This window comes from Nyctereutes procyonoides, unplaced genomic scaffold (genome assembly GCF_905146905.1).
Source record: "Nyctereutes procyonoides isolate TBG_1078 unplaced genomic scaffold, NYPRO_anot_genome, whole genome shotgun sequence".
In the NCBI taxonomy this organism is placed as follows: Eukaryota; Metazoa; Chordata; class Mammalia; order Carnivora; family Canidae; genus Nyctereutes; species Nyctereutes procyonoides.
Window position 1 is genome coordinate 3,697,452 of NW_026575048.1, and position 11,795 is coordinate 3,709,246.

The window sequence follows — 11,795 nt, forward strand, 5'->3', positions numbered from 1 at the left end:
TTTCATGTGGTTCTGGTCGCAGGCCTGGGTCCATGGGCACTGAATATAAATAAGGAAGAGTATTTTGTGGGACTTCAACGAATGCGTCCTATGTGAAAATGCCTATTTCTGGTGTTAGCATATGAGCTCAGATTAGCTAACTGCATTTTCTTGCTAAAAGGAAGACCCAAGACGTGATTTAATTAGTCAATCTCTTGCAAATGGATGGTTCAGAAGAGAATGGCTGTAGTAAGATATCCTTGTAGCAATCCCTCATTGATTCTGCTCTGGTAAGCACATGCAATTCAACATCAAGAAAAAGAAGAATATGCTGAAGACGCATCATTTTATAATGCTGGAAAGCAGATTTATAGAGACTCCCGCAGACTTGGAATGCCAGCCGATTTTTCAAAGGCTTAGCTTTCTCCCAAGTTATTAGCTATTTGGGGGAACTTGACCCATACAACGGTGAGAAATTTATTATGGAAGTTGATATGGCATTGGAACCATGAGATACATTGATTATTGTCTGATCAAATGCTGCGTGTTGTAGAAATAGAACTCTCGAGTCAGACATTCCAGCTTGAATGGATGGGTTATTAGCCAAGGAATAAACCGGCTGATCCCATGAAAGCATTTATAGTGAGGGCGGTGCAGTTGTAAAATAAAGGGCGTCATAAATTTTGTGCCCGGTAGCTCTTCAAACAGGCCTTCGCGTTCTGTGTGGATGGCAGTGCATTTCAATTGCATAAGCAACCCCTTATCGCCACCTCGCTTTGTGTACGTTACCGTGGCAAGCAAAGCCCAAGGCTATTGGCAGAGCTGATAATTTTTTTCAACATGATTACCACTGCTTTTGGATTAGGTAAACTGCGAGGAACCAGAAGCAGGGCTTTCCGGCTTGAGAGCTTGTATATTTACCAAATGAGTGGTTTTGAAAATTGGCCTTCCTTCACTGAAACACGTTTTTCTACACTCTTAGAAACCTCTCTCATAAAAAAAAAATTAAATTAAAATTAAAATAAAAAAAATGTGTCAGAACATGGGAAACACATTGGATACTGTGCATCCTATTTTTTTCCTTATTTTGTTTTTAATTTTTCTTTTGTGGAATGAAGACTGGTCAAATATGAACTGCACTTATACGCCATCACTCTCTAGAGTGGCTTTGTGGTGTGGGTCCCAGGGGACCGCACAATCTGGCGATGCTGGGGATACTGAACTGGAAGGCGGTGGACCCTATTTGCAGTAACATCTACTCAGCCTCATAGAATTCTGGGAGGCACAGGTTGATTGGAAGCCAGGTAAGCAGAGAAGCCTGCTGGAGGTGTTTGAGATGGCAGGGTGGGGGTGGGGTGGGGGGTTGCAGGTGCCTCCCTGAGGTGCATGCAGTGGACTCAAGGCAGAAGCACATTTAAGCACAGCACAGGGGTGGTTGCTCACATGCCCTCCTTCCAATCCTGGGTGTCTTGTCAGACGATATTGCAAACTAAGAGTCAGGTTAATACATGGGAACCAAAAATAAACAAATTAAATAATAATAAAATTAATGCAGCCCTGGAGGTCAGAGCAGGGTAAAAGCCCTCCCTACCTTGCTGACAGAGGCAGAAATAGCGAACTGCAATACAGGGCGAGGACCTGAGGGCCAGAAGTTGCTAGAACATTGGTAACCACTAGTCAGAGCCTGCAACCTGCAGCCCAGAGTGGAACACACATTTCAGGATCCTCGGGATCTCCCCTCCTGGATGTGGCAGCGATGTGGTCGCAAAGCCCGCCCCTCAGACCAGGGCTTGGATTGAGGTCTAGGGCTTCCTCTACAGCATCGTCCTGCCTTTTCTGTCTCCCAACCACTGGAAATGGAGCCAACGGATCTCAGATGTTTCAGCTGTAGATACTCTGCAATTGTTATTGACTTTGTCTTTCTTTTTTTTTTAGCTTCACAGGGAGGGATGACAATAAAATCCTGCTGTCTTGGCTCAACATCCAAATCAGAGAGATTTAAATGAGCTGTGGGATTCTTTGGGGAGCCCGGAGATTGCACGAGGTTATTTATCAATCACCCTACAGTGTACTTGGCATGGCCATCATCGTTCCTGGCCCGGAGGATGAGCAGATGCAGCCGGGCAGCCCCTGAAAGGGGCAGGTCTGGTGGAGGAGCACCCGGGGGATGAGTACGGCCGGCCCTCGGAGACAGTTTTGCCTCCAGGACCCACTTTGTGGCCCCGTCTGTGTTGACATCAGCCTATTTAAAGTTTTGAGCGACAAGCTCTGAAACCATTTCCCTAGGATCTGATGACAGACTTTGAGTCTGGAACAAATGGGGAAGAGAACACGAGAATTCAGACAACTGAAATTTCACCTAATCTCAAAGGCAGGTGAGGTGAGCCCTTGGCTGTTGGGCCCCAGGCCCGGGAAGGCGCCGGGTGCAAACCCCTGCGGGCTGGACTCCCGCCCTCCCTCCCTCGGTGCGCAGGGGGTCTTTGCCTGCCCCCCATCTGCTCAAGCTTCCCGACACGTTTATTTGCAGCCCAGTTCACTCTCTGCAGTGGTTTTAAAAACATATCCATGCTCTTTGATAGTCTTCCCTTCGAGGGGTGGAGATCATCTCCTCCCCCTAGAGTGTGAGCTGGCCTTCTTTTGCACACGTAGGATAAGGAGCACGTGATGGTGTCTGAGCCCAAGAGCAGGTCACAGAGCCACGGTGGCTTCTTGTGCATCTTCTCTCTCTCTCTCTCTCTCCTCCCTCCCTTTCTGTTGCTCTCTCCAGTTTTCTTTCTCTGCTGTCTTTCTGTCTCTGTTTCTGTCTCTCCCTCTGTCTCTCATCACCAGCTTCGAGGGAAGCCAGTTGGCCGAGGAGAGGCTCCCAGGCCTGCAGACCTCTGCCTCCAGCCTCCAGCCCTGTGCGTTGGCTCCTTAGAAGCTGACACTCGAGCCTTCCGAGGATGGCAACCCCAGCCAACAGGCCGACCACAGCTTTGCAGGATACCCTGAGCCAGATCATCCGGCTAAGTAAGCTGCTCCTTGATTTCTGAACCCAGACACGGTGCGTTGTGCTAAGCTGCTAAGTTTGGAGGCATTATATTACAAGGCCATAGACGACTACTATAACCGGGACTCATCCTTTGACATAACATGTCACTGGCCCCCTGGCAGGACGGCTCATTGTGAGTCGTTAATGTGTCCCTGAGCCCCTAAACCAGCCTAGAGCCTCCTGGGCCCAGAATCCTGTGCTCTTGTTGACATCTGAGGGATTTGCTCAAACACCTGCTTCCTGCATTTGCTGTTCTTCCTGGAAATAGCTTCCCTACCTCATAGTGGGTCTGGTTTAGGGGAGATCTGGGCATCTGTGATGAGTCTGGGGAGAGGATGAAAGGGCCTGACATGCCCAGACCTGCTCTGCAATGTCATCCTGAAATCACCCCCCCCCCGCCAGCTTGTCAGTTCTACCTCCACGGACCCCTCTTCCTCCTCATTTGGACACTCCTATGTCTTTAGGATTTCTTCCACGACTCTTAGCCCAAACTTCACAACACCCTCACTGGTCTCACCTCCCCCCACCTCACTTCAGGTTCTCAAACCTGCAGCTGCTTCACCCCACCCAAAATAATACCACTGATCCCATCACTTGCACATACACATCTATCTTACACATATTCCAAATTTCCCACAGATGACACCTGGCTTTTTTCTGAAGAGTTCTCATCTCAACACAAACAGCCTCTGAGCTTCACCACCTCTCCACTTTGCCCCTTCCCTGAGAATTCCCAATTTCTCCATCTCTGCCCCCCATACCCCCTTTTCAGGCCAAATGCATGTGGTTTGAAGCTGCTAAATTTTGTGGCAGTTCGTTACATGCTACAGATAAATCATGGTCGTGCAGACACAGCTTCACCGACCCTCTGGTGATATTTCATGTTTATGTTAATACAATTCCACAAACAATTTTAAATCACATCCCGTTGTTCTTGAAACAACAAACGCCACAATTCTCCGTTATCATATATCAGGTACATGACCATACAGAATTCATTCAAAATGCCGATCTCAGTTTTCCCACCTGGAAACTCATTGTGATTACTGAGATCCTTCATCTTTTCTAACTCGCTTACTCCAAACCTATGTGTCTCTCACAGTGTCAAGTGCAAAGGAAACCAATAAAAAGAAAGTCAAAAAATTTTAAATATCTTAGTCAGTCAACGAGTATTTATTGAGTGACTACTGTGTGCTCAGAATTTTGCCAGGAGCAATGAATCTCAAAACTCCCTTATGTGTCATAGATCATTTTGTTGAGCCTATTTTTTTTTAAATTGTCCCATATATCTTCCATTTCTATAGCTATTTTTATGCTGATAATACTTTAAATAAAAACTGTTTAGAGAAAAAGAAAACATTCATCCAAACTCTGTACATCTGTGTTACTAGTTAGTTGTTTGCAGTTGTGGGAGGGTTGCTGGATATGGGAAATTTGAATGAGATTATCCAGCGGAGCTGACATCAGGGTGCTCAACTTTTGAGTCTCAGTTGAATGGTCTGCTGTTGCTGATCCTGAGACTCTTAGTACTTTTTACAGAGACCCGCATCTTCATTTTGTAGTGAGCCCTATGAACTATGTAGCCAGCCCTGCCCTCTCTCCCTTCCCTGTGGACAATTAGGAGAAAGGAAGAGATTGTTCTAGATTGGCTCCCCAGAGGAAGACCCTAGGTCAAGAGTTTGTGTGCAAGTGATTTATTAAGGAAGTGTTCCAAGGAGAAGCAGGTATAGGATTGGGGGACCCAGGATAATAAAAGGGAAGAAGCAAAGCAAGAATGTACTTTGGAAAAGACCCCAGAGCTTTGCTCCGGGTTGAGAGACTGTGGAGTATGAGCTATGCTCACACTGTCTGGATCCCTCTGAGTAGCTGAGTGTCCAACCCCTTATTCTTTGGGGCAAGAGTAGCAAGTGGGGAGGACCTCACAAGAGCATCCAGCTGTCTGCACACAAGGCTGAGGAGACTCTAGTAGATGAGCGTCATCCTCAACAACAGTCCCAGGGACAGACCTTTGGAGACAGAGGTACTTGAGCTGGGGATGGTGAGTACTAAGCAGTAAAAGTTGCTCACAGGGGTGTAGGTGGAGGCCTGACGACATTCACTATGGTGGCCAATCCCTCTGAAACCAGAGATCAGTCTTCTCTCTTCTGGAAAGCACTTAACTAAGATTCCAAGTGCAGCATTCTCCCAAAGCTTCCTATAATGATAAAGAAGCCACAAATACGGTGTGTTGACTCACTGTATATTCTTTGCCAGATGTGCTACATGTGTTTTCTGTGGATAATACACAGAAGGATGAGGCATGGCTTATGTTGTCCTCAAAAAAAGAAAAAGCTAAAAGTACATGATAGAGATGTTCTTCAAAAAATTAAAAAAATATATATAAAACATTTCCTGGGAACTGAGCATGAGCACTAAACATTGAGATGACCCAGGTCATGCTGTTTGGTCTTTGCTCTCAGAAATGGGTGGTGTTGAAGGAGAGCATCTGATTGCCACCTGAACGACTCAACATGTTGAGATCTTAGGGAGGCACACAAGGGGAAGATTCAAATCAGTGCAGATGATCTAAGTGTCTCTCTCTCTGGAGGCATTTTAGGGGGTTAGACTGAATTTCTAAGAATGAATAAAATGAAGGGGATAAGGGAACTCCAGGCTAGCCAAGCTATTTGCCAAAATGTAAAGACTTTGGGCATTTTCCCACTGTCCTTACCGAATAAGGTGCGGGGCACAAAATGATGAGTTAAGGAGTTTTGTCCTCCAATTGTTTGTCCTCATGGAACTCACATCTAGTGACGGGGAGCAGACATGGATGGCAAGAAACTTCAAAATATGGCATTTAGAGACAGATGTCTGCCAAGAAGTTAGGCATGAAGGAGCACAACACACTCAAATGTCCGTTGTCTGAGGCAACAGGGTCAGAGGATAGGACGGTGAGAGAGCCCTGGCCACGTGTGAGCCCTGGCCGTGAACTCCTCCGTGTTCTCTCTCCCATGACAGGGAGCTGGTGGAGGGTTTGGAACACAAGAGTGACATGCTTGGGACACCCAAGGGGCTCAGTCAGTTAGGTGTCTGACTCTTGATTTTGGCTCAGGTCATGATCTCAGGGTCATGAGATTGAGGCCTGCATCAGGCCCAGTGCTGGTCATGGAATGTGGTCATGGAATGGAAAATTTAAAATTTTGTCTCTCTCTTCCCTCTGCATGACCCCCCTCCCCACAAAAGAATGACATACTCATGTTTACATTCTAAAAACTTTACTCTTCTACTGACTCACTCTGGGCTTCTCTTAATATGCAGTTGCCCCCCCCTCCCCTCCCCCCCGACCCATGTCTTCTTTCTGCTCTGCTAGTATCATAGTCTCTGTCATCTGCTCCAAGGGAGCGTAGCCAGAAGAGTCTCTGTATTTGTCAGTGGAAACTGGGGAGATCTCTCCTTTCCAAGTGGAGGATTTGGAAATGTCTGGAGACATTTTTGATAGATGTGACTTGGAGATTGCTACTGGCATCTAGCAGATAGAGGCCGGGGATGCTGCTGAATGTCCCGGAGGACACAGAACTGCCCAGACCACCAAGAATTATCTGATCCAGACGTCGGTGGTGCCAATGTTGAGAGCCTCTGTTAGGGATGGATAAAAGAGGAAGTAAAGTAAGTTTCTGAAGCCTGGAGAGTGTCTAGTGACTGGAAGGGAGTGAGTGAGGTTTGAGACAATCACCGTGGGGAATTTGGTAAACACTGTCTTGGAGCAATAGTTCTCAAGTATAGAGTTGCCGAACCAAGTGAGCAGAAAGTTGAGGTGTGTTTTAACTACTTTATCACTAAAAGGAAATGCTAGGTTTGCAAATTTAATGATTTCTCTTTTTATAATATTATTCTAATTTATTTGGATTCATCTATGTTTTTCTTTCCTGAGAGTAAAAAGGTGGAGTTGGCTTTAATGGGGCAGTTGTTGGGCATGGGAGCACAGCAACTGTGGGGTGTCATCCATTGTTCTATCTGACAACCATTGTTTTATGGCATTAAATTATATCTCATTCCCCATCCCTATTACAATGTTTTTTTTCTATTATTCAAAATCAAATGTAACCAACAAATATTGAGTAATTCTATGCATAAGCTCTGGGATTATAAATATGAATAAAACATAGAAATTCAAATCTATGAGGGAGACAGACATCTCTACATCCCCAAGTAACGGAATGAAAGCTATCGTGAATGTATATAGAATGTGTTAAATGGAATGCTTTCTGAGAGAGAGAGACACATGGAGATGTGAACATTTTATGGAAGGAGGGAAGCAAAGTTGAAATATGAAGGAGAGGTGGGGAGGAAGATATTCTAGATGAAGGGAATGCTCTGGTCAAATGCTCTGCACATAAACCTGGGTTCATCCCTGGGGCTAATGCTGGACTAGGCATAGCGGCCCTGCTCTTTCCTAAATTTTAGAAATTATTCCCGTCAAATATTGTGACGTTGTTAACACCTTCATTGTGGCATTCCATGGTCTTGGGAACTGGCAAAACCTTTGAGCTTCATTAGCTCATTGAGCTTTACCCCAAATGAATCAGATTTAGCGAATGGTTACCATCTCTTCCAGGGGCAGCAGGAGTGGAGTTACAAAATCAGAAACACAGGAGGGACTCACAAGGCATTAATCACAGTATTTCTTGGCACTGGTGCTTGTCACATCAAGAGGTATTGGCAAAAGCCCAGGAGACAATGAATATGCAACATTTAACTTTTTTTCATTTAAATGACATGTACTCCTTTAGAAGTGTCATTTGACACTGAGTATAACAGAGAACCCAGAAAGCATCTCTCTCTCTCCCCAATCCCAAAATTTGAAGTCAAATGAATATGTTGAGGGTGTCATAGAAGTGTTCATATCTGATATCCTGGATATGCTTTAAAAATTCCAAAAAAAAAAATAGTTCATTATCTAAGTAGTCCAGCTCTTTCCCTGATCTGGTCTGCCTTTCTTTCTTTCTTTCTTTCTTTCTTTCTTTCTTTCTTTCTTTCTTCCTTTCTTTCTTTCATTGGCTTTCCTATTTATGTTTTCTGGATTTGGCTGGGTTTGATGCTAATTCATTTAAGTGAATAACCTTAATGGGATATTTAATTTTTCTTGAGGAATTACCAAACTACAGATTTTGTATTTGGATAATTACTAAAAACAATTAAAATAAAACAAACAAACAAGCAAAAAACTCCTTTTAGAGGTCCGCAGTTAAGCCAAATAGCACAAATTCAGAGACTCTCTATGGTTATATTTTGAAATAAACACAAAATATGTAGCTTGTCATGACATTCCATAAATATCCAATAAGGGCATTTCCAGGGGAGAAAACAATATTGAGAAACATTTAGTACAAAAATAGATCAGAAGGGCAAGAGAAATTTCATATCTCAAAGCTGTTTTTCGTTAAAAGAAGCATTTGTCTATAAATAATATTTGCTATATTTTAGAGTTTGAAAAGGAAACTCATACTCTTTTTCCACATGATTCTTTCAATGTCCTCTCAGTTATCATCAACTTTATTTATTTATTTATTTATTTATTTATTTATTTATTTTTATTTTTTTTAAAGATTTTATTTATTTATTCATGAGATACACAGAGAGAGAGGCAGAGGCACACAGGCAGAGAGAGAAGCAGGCTCCATGCAGAGAGCCCGATGTGGGACTCAGTCCTGGGACTCCAGGATCACGCCCTGGGCCAAAGGTAGGTGCCCAACTGCTGAGCCACCCAGGCATCCCTATCATTAACTTTATTATTCTAATGGAAAAACTAAGGATTAGAGAAGTTAAATAAAATAGATCCCTGAATCATATTTCCCCTTAACATCTCTGAAATAAGGATTCATCTTGCAATTAATGCATCAACAATCATGCCTCCGTGTAATGGCAACATTTTATTTCATTTTAGTGGTACATATATATTTTATAATTAATGGCACCTTAGAGCCAATAAAATATAAATCCCCTGAGTTCATGTAGCCTAAGAGATGTGTTTACATTCAACTCTGACTCCAAATAGTTTACTCTTTCTATGAAGCCATTGCCTTTCTCAAGATCATCTGTAAGAAATAAACCAACCAACAAAAAAAGGTTTGAACATTGTGGGCTTTCAGCTAAAATTACAAGGCTATACTCAAAATACACAAAATTACGTGCCGAGCTTGTGCTTTTTATAACAAAGAATAGTGTTGTGTTCCTAGCCTATTTGCATTATCTATATATTTATACTTCAGTTTAATTCTGTAAGCATTTACCAAGAGCATATTTTGTGTAGAACACATTGCTCATCATTATGGGAGCTATACTGCTATGCAAAATTCAAATTATGCTCTGGCGGGGAAAGATGATGGGAAATAGAAATTTATAAACTTTCTACTATCTATGAGATATTGTGTTAAAAACTTTTACACATGGGAGCACCTGAGTGGTTCAGTGAGTGGTTGAGCATCTGCCTTCAGCTCAGGTCATGATCCTAGGGCCCTGGGATCGAGTCCCACATTGGACTCCCCACAGGGAACCTTCTTCTCCCTCTGCCTGTGTCTGTGCCTCTCTCTCTCTCTCTCTCTCTCTCTCTCTCTCTCTCTGTGTGTGTGTCTCTCATGAATAAATAAATAAAATATTTTAAAAAAAAGAACTTTTACACATTTGCCTCACTTGATCCCTATTTTGTAGATGATTGTACTGAGGCTCATAAAATTACCATGGTGGTCCCATGGCATCAGGAATAAAAATTGTTGACCTAAAGTTACGGCCAGGTCTTTCAACTCCCCAAATCCATTGCTTCCATTAGCTCATGCATGTAGGTGGCTCTTATGTAAGATATGAAAAGAGATACACCACCACACCACCACATTCCATTGGATTTGGAAGAAGGAGAGATAATTTGGCTTCTACCAGGAAACTAGTACGAACACTCTCTCCTTTCATCAGTTAGGCAGTCTTTACTTTGTAAGAATGCAAACATTCTCCTGGACACTTAGCATCCTGCAAATGGAGTGTGAAATCACGAGAACAATCAAAGTATTGGCAAAGGAGAAGAGAGAAGGACCAGCAATTTTATTTGTCAATAGTAACACTTGGTAACTATAAACTTTAAAATTTCCCATGATTTCCTTCCATTTCATAAAAATAATTTTATCCAAAGGAAGAAGAAAACAGAATTTTTTATGTCTAACCCTGAGCTAAGCACTGTATGTATATCATCACCCTTTATTCCCACAGCAGTCCTGAGAATTATTATAATCCTCATTTGGTAAGTATGAATATCCACGGATATATTGAAATGTTCCTTAGGTTGTCCAAGGTCCAACACATGACCTTTCTCCTACATCACTTGCTAGGCAGGATTATTTCTGGGCGGTGCAGGTGGGGAACACAGCATTCATGGATCCATGGACCAATAACTGAGCACACAGTCTAGAGACTGCCATCCCTCCTGCTGGGTTACCTACTTGGTTAGACCACTGGTGTTTCTGTCTGGGTTCCAATAATGTAGAACAAATAAATCTGTAGAAACATTGACCGTACATTTAACCAATCATTATTATTCTTAAAAACTGTTTGCCATGCTCTGACATATCTTCATCTGAATCCATTGACAAGTATTACTATTGTTGTGCTTGTTCCTATTATCATTATTTTCCAGGTGATGGACAGTAAATGCATAGAATTGACATGAACTACTCAAAGTCACACAGAAATGAAGTGGTAGTGGAAAAGTTTGTGTTGACTTCCTTCAAAAGCCTTTCCCTTTCTACTGTCTCTCTGCCAAATACCTTATGAAAATTCTCCAAAATGCTGGGAACACTGTAAAAGTAAGAAGTAAAAAAGAGGCTTATTTCTGAGGGGGGAATCATGAGCAAGTTATTCATGCACTTCAAAACCCGAGACAAATAACAAAGAAAAGAATCCAACAAAAAGCACGAGGACCAGGGAATATCCATCAATGTATCATTCCACATTTTGAGAGAATGAGACATAAATTCCCTTCTCTAGAGCCTTATGAACTCACAGGTCATCCCCTTTTGTTACCGACTACATTTTAGAACAAATTCGTATCAAGCAAACTCTTTCCAACATTCTTCCGATGTTCACAATTTAAAGAATTATTTATTTGGAGGGATCCAGGCCTGGACAGATGGTGGGCTTATTTCCTTGGTATATTAAACAAGGTTGAGGATACAAGAATTTGATCAGAGATGCTGGTACTGTGAAAGCCAGAGAATGGTGGATGGATCTGTTTTCTCTGCAGGATGAGCAGGGCAAGCCCAGCGAGTGATCTAGAAAGGCAGACCTGTGTGAGTGAAGGGGGCGTTAGTGTCACTTCTCAAAGAATGAGAAGCCAAGGTGTAAGAGACAGCGACATCCTCAACATCATAGAGCTAGTCGTTCACCAGAGGAGGGTGTGTTGGGGCTGGCCAGCTCCGCATCCTTGGCCTGTCGTTAAAGAAGGAAGTAGAGTGAAGTCAATAAGGATTTGAGCACTAGAGCCAGTTGTTCTCAAATCTCCGCTCGTTCCTTTCACCGCTCTGTGATGGGCCCTTTACGTGGCATCTCTGTGTTTCAGGTCATCATACTAAATCCAGAGATCATAATTTCACCATCTCATAGATTTGCCCTGAGCATGAAGGTGGGCAGGGTATACCAAGTGCTTCCAACAGTCCCCGACACAGAGTCGGGTGGAGGGGTGTTAGCTACTACTGTTCAATAGACCACAGCCCTGACCATGGCCCCCGTTCCCTTATCTATAAAATGGAAATTAATGTAATAT